General features: G+C 27.4%; 2 non-coding genes across 2 annotated transcripts; one reads left to right on the forward strand and one right to left on the reverse strand.

Moving 5' to 3' along the window:
- Positions 1 to 8489: 8489 nt before the first annotated feature.
- On the reverse strand, positions 8490 to 8652 carry LOC114125921 (U1 spliceosomal RNA). The gene has a single exon (XR_003592549.1). It is a non-coding gene; the product is annotated as a U1 spliceosomal RNA (small nuclear RNA).
- Positions 8653 to 11052: 2400 nt separating this feature from the next.
- On the forward strand, positions 11053 to 11214 carry LOC114125922 (U1 spliceosomal RNA). Its single transcript, XR_003592550.1, has one exon. It is a non-coding gene; the product is annotated as a U1 spliceosomal RNA (small nuclear RNA).
- Positions 11215 to 11855: the final 641 nt, after the last annotated feature.

The raw sequence follows: 11855 nt of genomic DNA on the forward strand, positions 1-11855 counted from the left end.
AAGATTTGGTCCACTTGGAGGTCAATTCGTGAAGATTATCTATCCAGCCCCATTAAATATTATATACATACAACGTACACGCGATATTATTATGTTTTTCAGTACTTTTTTTAAATGTAAAATATATAATGTGTATTATATTATAATTTATAGTGTATATACGTCATCAACTCCGACCGTCGTGCAAACTGCAGTAAAAATGTTTAAACATCGGATATGGCGTGCACGGTTCAGCCTGGTATAAACAAACGCGTGTACATATTATTAACATATGATAGTATACACAATATATCATTAAAAAAAAAATAATAATAAGAATATTTGTTCTGACAATGCATGTACCGGTCGGTTCAAAAACAAAAAAACCGGCCTAGCCCGAATTTTATTATTTGATAAAAAAAAGAAGACTGCGAGCATTAGGTATCCTTCAACGATACATGCATTAAGAAAAAAATGTAAGCTTCTATAAAAAGCAAAAGTAAACCAATCCGGTTACGTTCACCTACGCTGAATGCGCGTTTTATGTATATAAATATACTTATACACTACTATATGTATAATGTTATATACACGTCCGACCGTATACACCGCAGCCGTTATAGGAGGTGATTAATTTATATCCGCTCTTCCCGCATGCACAAAACCGAATCAAACCGAATAGATCGTTTAAGTTTAGTAGCATGTCGTACAGCATTAAAATACAGCCGACGAACAAAATCGAACCAAATAAATAAACACACATTATGTGTATACATATAATTATGTTCGATCGAGTCCACTATAGCTGGGTACCCATAAATATTGCAGGAGAACGTGACATCGTGTACGCGATGCAGCAATACACGAGTACGTACAAACTACAGATACTCGAGAATTCAAAACTTGACTATATAGTAGTATTAGTATTAACCGATATAAACTTCTGCAGACTACCTATATTATTATACGGACAGAAAATTCGATCCATTCTAACGTTATCGTCGTATAAATTGCTGCAGTACGGACAGAACTGATGTTGGAAAACACATAAAATGAGAGCTCGAATACAACGCGACGATACTGCACACAATATAATGTACAATAGATTTATATGTAAACGCGTATCTGTATATACTGTTTGTAGTACTCTCAACTAACGACAAAAACATTATAGGACGTATAGAATTTAACAGAACGTATATGATATGCTGAGAAATTAACCAGGTAAATCGTTTAGTTTTATTAAAATCGAGCTATGACATATAAATAATAACAAGGTTGCAAATTTTCCAGTTTTGCATAGTTATAAGTAGGTGGTAAGTACTGTTTATATCTATATTTCAAAACTTATATTAATATATGCAACAGTAAAATTAACATAAATAACATTTTTAACAAAATAAATATTGCTCGATATAATGTAATAGGTTCAATGATAATTATTACACAATACAAATAACTGTTGATACTTAGATAATAATATAATTTATTTTTCTTTTCTTTTTTTATTATTTAGCAATTATTATCATTTTCTACATTGTTTCAAATAAATTGTAAAAGAATATGTTATATTATACTTGTATGTACAAACTACACTTAACATGTTTTTTATATTTATGTTTGTATGAACTATTATAAAATCTAGGTGTGCATAAAAAAATCTATGATTTCTGGATTCAAATAAAAAAATAAGCTTTTTAGATTATTTATAAAATAATGTTTTTATTATTTTGTATGAATTTACTTTAACAAATTTACTGTATTATTATATAGGTACTATACTAAAATAAATATTTTTACAATTTTTTTCGATTCTCAATATTTCGTTTTTTTTTCAAAATTTTCAAAATTGTCTTAATAAAAAGTATCTATTTCAATCTTATTTTTCCTAAAATAATTATTTATGAAATAATAGTTTATGCATACACCATACACATATTATATAAAATATAAAAATTATGATTTTAATTCAAGAATCAAAATCAAAATTTTAATTTAAATCTAATTTACAATCAATACAAAAACATTTTCTTAATATTATAGTTACATACATTTACAATTTAGAGATATAACCTACTTATCTATATATAATAGCTTTTTTTATGCTTCTGAAAATTTAATATAAGTCATAAATAACTAAATTAATATTTATAATAACTATTTTGTAATGTTTTACATTGAAATTCTGATCGTGATTCCAATCTCACACCGTGAACTACCTTAGTGTTATGTAGAATACTCGTATACTATAATATGCAAAATAATAAGTTATTAATTTATTACACGTACATTCAATTCAAAGATGTCAAAATTAATGATTCCACATAATTATAATATTTTTTAAATATAACCATATATATACCTTTAAAAAGATATGTAATATTTGAAATACTATATTGTTCTATATAAGCTATATTTTTTAAAATATATTTAACTATTCCAATGCAATTGAAATAAATTAGCAACAAATATATTATCTAAACAAATAATAATGACGTAACAACGTTCAAGAATAATTTCTACAGTGTAAGTAGGTACTAGACCATATTAAAATTTTGATTGTTAATTTTGTTGAGAGACTTACCAATAAACTTTTTTAAGCCCTATATATTTTTTTAAATATAGTCTTGAAGGATCAAATTAGTCAAGACTTTTAACTTTTTTCTATCTTGCTAATGCAATTTGTTTCTTTTTAAATAACTTAAATTTTATGAATAGTGAAAAATATTTCAAAAAATTGGATCAATTTATAACTGATATAAATTGATATAATTTAGATTCAAAAATATCGGTTCTTATTGATGATATGTTTCTATAATTTAGACTAATTATTTAGGTATAAGTTTTTTTCTGCTTAATCTGTTTAAACAAATTTAAATTGATTTTTATTTACTAGTTGTTCTTATTTTATTATTATTTAAAATAATATACAAATATCACAATCTGTATACATAATTTAAATTTAATAATAGTGTGCAATATGTATAGATATTATCATGAATGAATGATAGAGGAGAACATCGATTGAACTTTAAATGTATATGTTTATAAATAATGGTCTTTACATACGCACAAAGTTTATCTTTTTCATAAAACAATTTCATATTGATTATTGTCTAATAAATACTAATTATGAAGTAATAATAGAATAAATAATAAATAGGTTCATTGCCAGGGATAGATAGTTTTTTCCAGTATATATATTTTGATTAATTTTAACACAGTAATTATTAATTACATAGTACTAATTAATGACAAAAATTACCTACACCTATAAACTACTAAACTGAGCTGTATTATAAAATACAAATTATAGTTAATAGTATTAAAAGAACACTCATCATGACTCATAATAATAATAATATTATTATTTTATGGTAATTAATATAACAATACAATTTTTAAAAGTAAATAATGTTTAGTGACTTTCAATGGTTCTTTTTGGTAGGGTAGTTCAAAGCCTGCGACAGATTATTAAAACCAATATGTATAATAATATACACAATTCGATAGTTTTTTACTATATTCATTCGAATATTGAAAACACGAATCGTAATTCATAACTACTCACTGTAGTCACAGTCACATTCACAGCTAAAATTTGTGTAGTAACTAGTCACCTAAGTAAACAAAGAGTTATTAGTATAATATCTATATGACTGTCTACTAATAAATGATTAATAACCATTAATCACTAATTATAAATGTATAGTATTGGCATTTGTCATTTGGTGTAACTATTACATTAATCAATATGAATGAAATAAAAATAATGAATATACAAATTCATCATGTTTACCTATCAAGTCAGTGATATTGAAGACATGCGTTTTACCTCATATAGTAATTTCTGTTTTCACATTTCTATACGATTTGCAATTAACATTCCATTAGCATAAGCGCATTAATGTTGTCGCTACTTACAATTTATAACGTTTGAAAAAAAATCTACTATTCAACCGGTTATCGACTATTTTATATACCTACCATTAAGTTCTCTAGACGTTATAATTAAAATCATATTAACTGAGTGTGTTATAATGTTAATTGAGTACTTTGCGGCATATTTTAACTATTTGATCAATATTATATCATAACCAAAATAAAAAATATCATATTGCACACAAGTATATTTATTTTTTCTTACGTTCAATGAATTAAATGTGAATTTATTGAAAATTTTACGAAACAAGTAAAATAAGCGACATATTTACAATTTCTAAAAACTATAATCAATATTCACATCACAAAACCTAAAATCAATCAAATTAAGAACCAATAAATGGTGACTGATGATAAAAGAAATTATACATTGTATTTGTATCTCTTGCTACAATAGTCTAGTTAAATAAATTATATTTTGCACTAATTGGTTTTTTTTATACATTTTGTACAACATTGAATTATGAAAAAAATTATTGGAATACATAAAACATCTAAATATTATGCAGTGCAAAAGAATATCAACGGCAAAAATCCAATAAAAAAAAAACATGTTCGATATTTTATGTATTTTTATTATTGATCTACATTGAGTCAATTGAAGAACAAATTATTATAAATATTACATAGTTTATTTATAGTAATAAGTTATAACTGTATAGACTATAATTTGAAATTTTGAACTTTGATGTTTTCTGTATAGGTAAATTTTTTTTACGGCTTTTAGTCTCTATCTTGCAAACGCACAATATTAGAAAATATATACGTTCAGTGCACATCAAAAACTCACAACACGTATTTAGTTGTTATAATTAAGATAGTTTTTGCTACTAATAAAACACAGGTATATTCCAGCATTTATTATGAATGGCTTAAGTAATTTTATAAATTATTGACGAAATATTTTCATACGATCTATTTGTGCGTACTATAATTATTAATTACCTATTGTAAACTTATAAATGAATATTGCAGCACGTGTTTTGCACGACGTCTAATCAGGAAATACTCAGTTTTCTTGTTTTTATTTATTATTTTTTTTTTTTTGTATTTATATATATTTTTTTTTTATCCTGGTTGGTCAGAAATTCCGAAATGCACATTTTTAATGTACATATATACATAGCCACATAGGATTTACTAATGACGACTACATCGTGATCGAAAAAAAACGACGAGCAGTGCGATAATGTCGGTTATATATACACTGCATATTATACGAATACCAGCATACTGCACTAGTCGCCAACCATAGGGCTGCCGCCGGAGCACATTAGATTAATGGTTTTTCCCACTAGTCTCACATGACAAGGCCACCATCCGCACTACCAAATCCGTGACTCTCATGTCGAATTTGGGATGTATATAAAAGAAAAATAAGTGAATTTATAAAAATATATTGCCAGTGTAACCAATTTATACACTGCAGACCATGAAATGTTATTAAATATTAAGCATTTATATTTTATACTGACCTGCAATATCGTGAAACTGAACACTGGCGTTAGGAAGATTATGGTAATTCATGATAGGTTAAATAATTTTAAGTTTTAAGTTTTTTTTTTTTTTAATTTAAAATCCACGGATTTCTTTTGTAAATTATAAATATTGCTTCTATAATACCTACCATCTATTAATGCCTATATCTATATGGCTATCAAATTTAAAGTAGGCTTGATTAAAAATAATAACCAACAACTTATAGTTCCCTTTTCACTAAATATAAACTCCATAATAGTGAAGAATTAAAATAAAAAATTAAATTAAAATACGATCAATGTATAAGAAAAACAAATTTTTATACGTACCTATAAGTATAAATGACGATGTGTTATTCGAGACGATACAGTGTTCATTAACATTATTGTAATAAGCAGATATTATTACGATGTACATCATATAACCATATAGCGAATAAGTCTTAATAGAGCAAGATATCAGCAATTTATTGCTACTATAGAAGAGTGTAGATACATTTATATTTTATACTATCTAATGTGTATTTTGTACCAATTATTAAAAAAAAAAATTTTAATTGTAAATATTTGACCTGAACACAAACGGGAAACAAATCAGCTCAACCTAATAAAATGCTTTTCTTCAAACAAAAACTAATTCGGTTACTCTTCTTGGATAGTATCATGAACTATTATATATTTATTAGTTACTAATTACCTAAAGATTAGTAAGTCAAAAACTACTCGTACAAATTTTAATGTAAATTGTACCTAATTTAAAATCAAAATGTCTGAAAAAATCTGCTGAATAATTTTAAGTAAAAAGTTCCCTCGGTTTGAAAAATGGTATCACCATAAGACACCGTCATCATAGTACAAAAATCTCAAATAGTCGAAAATATATCTTTAAACGTCAAGAATATTTATTTGAAAATTCTAAATATTAGATATAACAGCACTATTAAAGAAAAAAAAGACTGCTTAGTCTTGGTCATAAGCTAAGATATGTATAATATATAGGTATATCTTAGTTCATGGTCTTGGTGAATCCACTTCTGTAATAAAATAAACTTATATAGATTTATTGTTATATATTATACTAACTAATTGTCTAAACTCGGAATCGTTTAACGTATTAAATTAATTATTTTATAATAAATTTAAGTAACTTGTATATATCATAAAAATATATCTATTGATCTATATATTTTCTACCAAAATTTTAGCTTGTAAAACTTCTATAATAATATGTATATAATAATCATTAATTTTTATATACAATATATAATATATAGATTATAATACCGATAGTATTATTCAGTAATTAATAGTAATACTATTACATATCAATTACAAATAATGAGATAATAAAATAATTTTTATTATGAAATATATGGCGCTATCTATGTTTAAAATTATTTACAGTATACAATAGACAGAATATATCTTGTACTCGGAGCTTCGCATAGGCAATTTAAACTTTAAAATACGTATCCATCAAGTATGAATTTTTTCTATTTATTTATTATTATAATATATTTAAGTCTCATAATGATGGCGAACCTAAGATCCTTAGTATATATTTTAGTTCTATGAAGTCTTTAAGTATATTGAATAATTATTTTTTATATTAAAAAAATTATAATTATTTTTCCTAGGGAAAATGAAAATTCATTTTGTTATAAAATCCTTTAATTAATTTAATACGGTAAATAGCAGGTAAAGAAAATATGAATTGTACTCGTAAGCATGGTCCTTCTCTAATAAATAACTAAAATTTCGATTTTAATTTTGGCCACGATTGTTTTTCTAATTTCTTCTATCCACAACAACCACAACTATAATATACACTAACACTCATATTCATCTTATCCATAGTCATCTAAAAATTATATTCAGTCATTAACTTACAATTTTGAAAATAACTTAAATGTCAAAATATAATTATAGTTTATGATAATAGACATGTATACATTATATATTTTATAAAAACTCAAAAAGTCCAACAATTCTCTATCCTTAAAAAAATATTTTATTATTATAAAAACACCGTTTGAAATGTTTGAATACCTGTGTAATATTATCACACACGGAAAAAAAATTTTCAAATTCTACTTTTTATTTTACGATACGGTGTAATTTACTATATTGCAACTTGCCTATCGTCTATCTATACCGAACGTCTAATTAATTTTTTTTTTTATTTTTTTATTCCATGACACTATTTTAAAATTTAACTTACTTTCGAAATTTATTGTATACTTTCGAGAACAGGGTCCCAGACGCTGTATGTTGCTCACAACGATTTTTTTTATTGCACGCACGTTTGTTTGTGCATTGTGCAAATATCAAACCGACGCGCAGTGCATAACAAATGATGTGATTCTTTCTTTAATTATAATAAAGTTTTTTATTATTTTTCCTATTATACGATTTTATAAAATGTTATGATAAATATTCAAGTGAAGGCGAAGATCTTAAATTACCTATTAACTAATATCTACACCAAAATATCATTATATCAGTATCATAAACTAACTGTAATTGTTATTAGAATGTAAGCAAACTTATAATAACATGTAATATGCTGAAACATTTTAATATTCAATAAATAAAAAATAATAATAATAATGAATTCATTTACTTAAAATATTTAATCTTTATTTAGGTGAAAGTTAAAATATAATATAATAAATATTATAAATTATTTGACCAACTACCTATATATTTTTGTAAATTTATTAATTATAAAAAACTTTGTATTTTTTTTATTTAGTATAAGTTCATACTTAAAAATTATATTTATATAGAATCAGAAAATCAAGACTAAAAAAAGAGAATAGAAAATTAACTAACTTTCTTAGGTTGAGATACAATCCTTAATAAGAGGTTACGTACAAGTATAATGATATTATTAAAAATAACTAACAAGCGTTTGGGAACTTAATAAGACTTAGATAGAAATAATTACGCTCATCTCAACGAACGAGTGAATGAGAGACAAGTGACATCGGACAGCTGCAAAGTATAGACTACAGCAGGACAAATATGACCAGCAGCTAACTACGCAATGCACAGATAAACTATTGCTAAATGATCTCAAAGTAATGTAAGGGACGGCGCGAACGCAGTCCCAGCTACCAAAAATTATGCGTCCGAGGTATCCACATTAGGGATACTCGCAGGGGTCAACCCAATCGATGTGCAATGACCGGGCCTCACCCTGGAGGAACCGCCTAATTGATCACGGTTGACCTCCACGCCAGGTAAGTATGCTCGATTGGACCGTCGGCAGATCTTATATGCCATTCAAGGTCCTGTCGACATGTGCAGCGCGCCGAAAAGTCCGTCAACCAATTTCACACCACCACTTTTGACCACCCACCCAGTACCGTTTACAATATCTTTGGTGTTTAGTTTCTGACGTTCGATGTCTAGAAAACTCCGTTTCTAGGGCCAAGAATTTGCATTTTAGGGCCACTGCCAGACGTTTGCAGGTCAGTTACAAACCAATATTCACAAATGCGCCATCTAACGGCTGATTTTCGCAACGAAAAAATCTACCATAAATGCTTCGCAGTTGTTGCATTCGCCACTTAATCCGACTTAACTTGAATAAATCGTAAGTTTCGAATATTCGATGTTGTACAACAACGCTACGGTGACGTATGTTCAGTTCTAAATGAATTTCTAAGTATGTTTGTAAAACATGTCACTAACAAACAGTACGAACGTTATCCGCCATCAGAGCTGCTCTTGCCATTCGCATTGTTCGCATAGAATAGATACACGATAAACGTTATGTTATAGTGTTAAAGTCAAAGACCGCACACATAATATTATGTGTTATAACAATAGTATTATAATATGTTATTACGTCTATGAAAATCGTGATAATTGTTTTTAAAAATCATTTTCTCGGTTTTCCGATATTTAATGTTAATCATCCGGTAAATATTATAGACGTATTTTGCGTATACCGTGTAGCTATCTAGCGGCAGCGTAAGAAATCAGAGTCAAAGCAAAACGTTTTTCTTAATTTCTAATTAGATTTTCTATCGAAGAAACCTGTTTTCGTCTGTTTGTAAACGAAAAACATACATTATTTATGTAATATTTAACTGTTAGTCTTAGCTGAAATTAGTTTCATTAATTAACATTTCCCGCTTCGCTTGAAATCAAATAAATTTTATGTTTCAATGTAATATTAATACTGTTAAGAATCAAAAGAATAAATATTTATTCTTGACGGTTAATATAAAAGTAACTTTTGTAATAATAATTATGCATGTAAAATAATTAAAATGAAGTCTAGAAATGTAATTTGATGATATTCTCAAATCTTCTCAAATACTTTCAATTTCGTAATACTTCTTCGACTATAATAAGATCATACAAAATGTCTTAAATGACAATGCTGCCATGTAATTATTATCCAACACTAAACAAACATCAAATACGTATATTTTGTCATAATTATCCACACAAGTCAACAATGTTACAACCTTCACAATATTACGAGGTAAATATTAAATGTACCTGTTCAACCATAATACAAAAATCTGCAAAATTTAGACGTGCGCAAACCTCTTTGTCAAAATGTCAAGGGAGGAGGCAGTATTTTTGGACAGCTACCCTTCTCGATATACATATATTTTATAAAAAAATGGATTCAAAAAGCAAATAAGTGAATTATATATAAGTGTTAATGTTAATAGATAATGATTTTTTTTTTAATATATGAAGCAGATAAATCAGGACTTATCTGATGTTTCTTGTAAATAATAAAAAATGGTATTGGAAAATAAATAAAATAAATTATATACATACATTCCACAATTTAGTTAATATAAAATATAGTTTACTTTTATTATAAATACCTACCAAATAGGTATAATAATTAATGTTTTCATAAAAACAAAAAATTTATAATTGTAGTAAACAACTGATATAATCTGCAGATACCTAACCTAACCATGTAGGTTTAAGTTCAATAAATTTTCATAAAATGTGTAAAGAAAATAAGAAAACCAATAATATCCAAGTATTTGACATAGAACTCAATATTTTAAATAAGTATAAAATATAACTTACAGAAAATCCTACGATTAGATAACAAGATATATGATTTACAAAACAAAACTAACTGAGCACATCGTCGTCGATTTCCACATATTTCTACTAATAAATTACAGCATACTAATAATAAATAGATATTACATGATAATTTTATGGACAAACTATAACATTTTATAAATAATAATGTAAGTATGTATATTATATTATATTGCATAAATCGTCAAGACGTTATCTACGGTCTTGTTTCCGAAAACGTTCGCAACGATTTGACGGACTAATAACGAAACGTATAATCGACGAACGGCCGTCCGAAGCTCGACAAACACGGCCGGTAGATGGCGCCGACAGACACAGTCGTTTTGAGACGCGAGTGATCGACGGGCCGTGGCAGGCCTTCCGGCCGCAGGAAGTGTGATCGGAGTGTGGCCGACATGTCAAAAATCACGGCCAAATGTCAGGAATACGTCTCGAACGACAATAGTAGGGCCGGAAACCGTCGAATATGCACAACATTGCGGTCGGCGCACCGTGTACTTCCACAACGGTCATGCGGAAGCCTGCAGTCATAAGTACGACGATTATACACCCGCGCGGCATACTTACTTGGCGTCGAGGTTAACCGTGATCAACGAGGCGGTTCCTCCAGGACGAGACTTGCCCATTGCACACCGGGCTGGTTGACCCCTGCGAGTATTCCTAATGCGAATACCTCGGACGCGTAATTTTTGGTAGCGGGGATCGCGTTCGCGCGTCCCACCTAATCTCTAATGTGAAAAATATGAATAAAATAATTTGATCTGAACTTACAAACACTGACATTACAACTTATATTATAGAATACAAAATTTATCGATTACATCTAATGCTTACTTACGTCACGGCGTCACATCACATAAGCGCACAATTAATACATAATCGCCTATAAAATAAGTTGTACTTTCGAGTACTAAATTACATAATCTGTTCAAAAATACATAATACATCTTATAACTTTATGTAGCGTTTTACGTGTCCCATCGACTCCTACAAACTGAATGTATTAACAAAAAGTTTTCTGAGCTCGCTATAGTATTTTATGTACTTGGTAATTATGGTGAAAAAACAAGTAGTAATATCTAATGGTGGGCGAGTTACTGGAGTTAGCAACCATTGTACTTTTAGTTTGTAGACAATATATTTATAACTATAAAAGTTTAAAGTAACATGAAGTAAAACACTAACCCAACTCATATAAAAAAAATTCATTAATATGTTATTTAATAACCACTTGGATACATAATATACCTCCAAGTGATTGCTTATTATGGAACTGTCAGTGTGTTTAAAGTAATAAATACATACATATTATACTATTCCTTCAAATTGCAATATCTACATATAACTATAATGGAGTTTTAG

The sequence above is a fragment of the Aphis gossypii genome, chromosome 2 (genome assembly GCF_020184175.1).
Source record: "Aphis gossypii isolate Hap1 chromosome 2, ASM2018417v2, whole genome shotgun sequence".
In the NCBI taxonomy this organism is placed as follows: domain Eukaryota; kingdom Metazoa; phylum Arthropoda; class Insecta; order Hemiptera; family Aphididae; genus Aphis; species Aphis gossypii.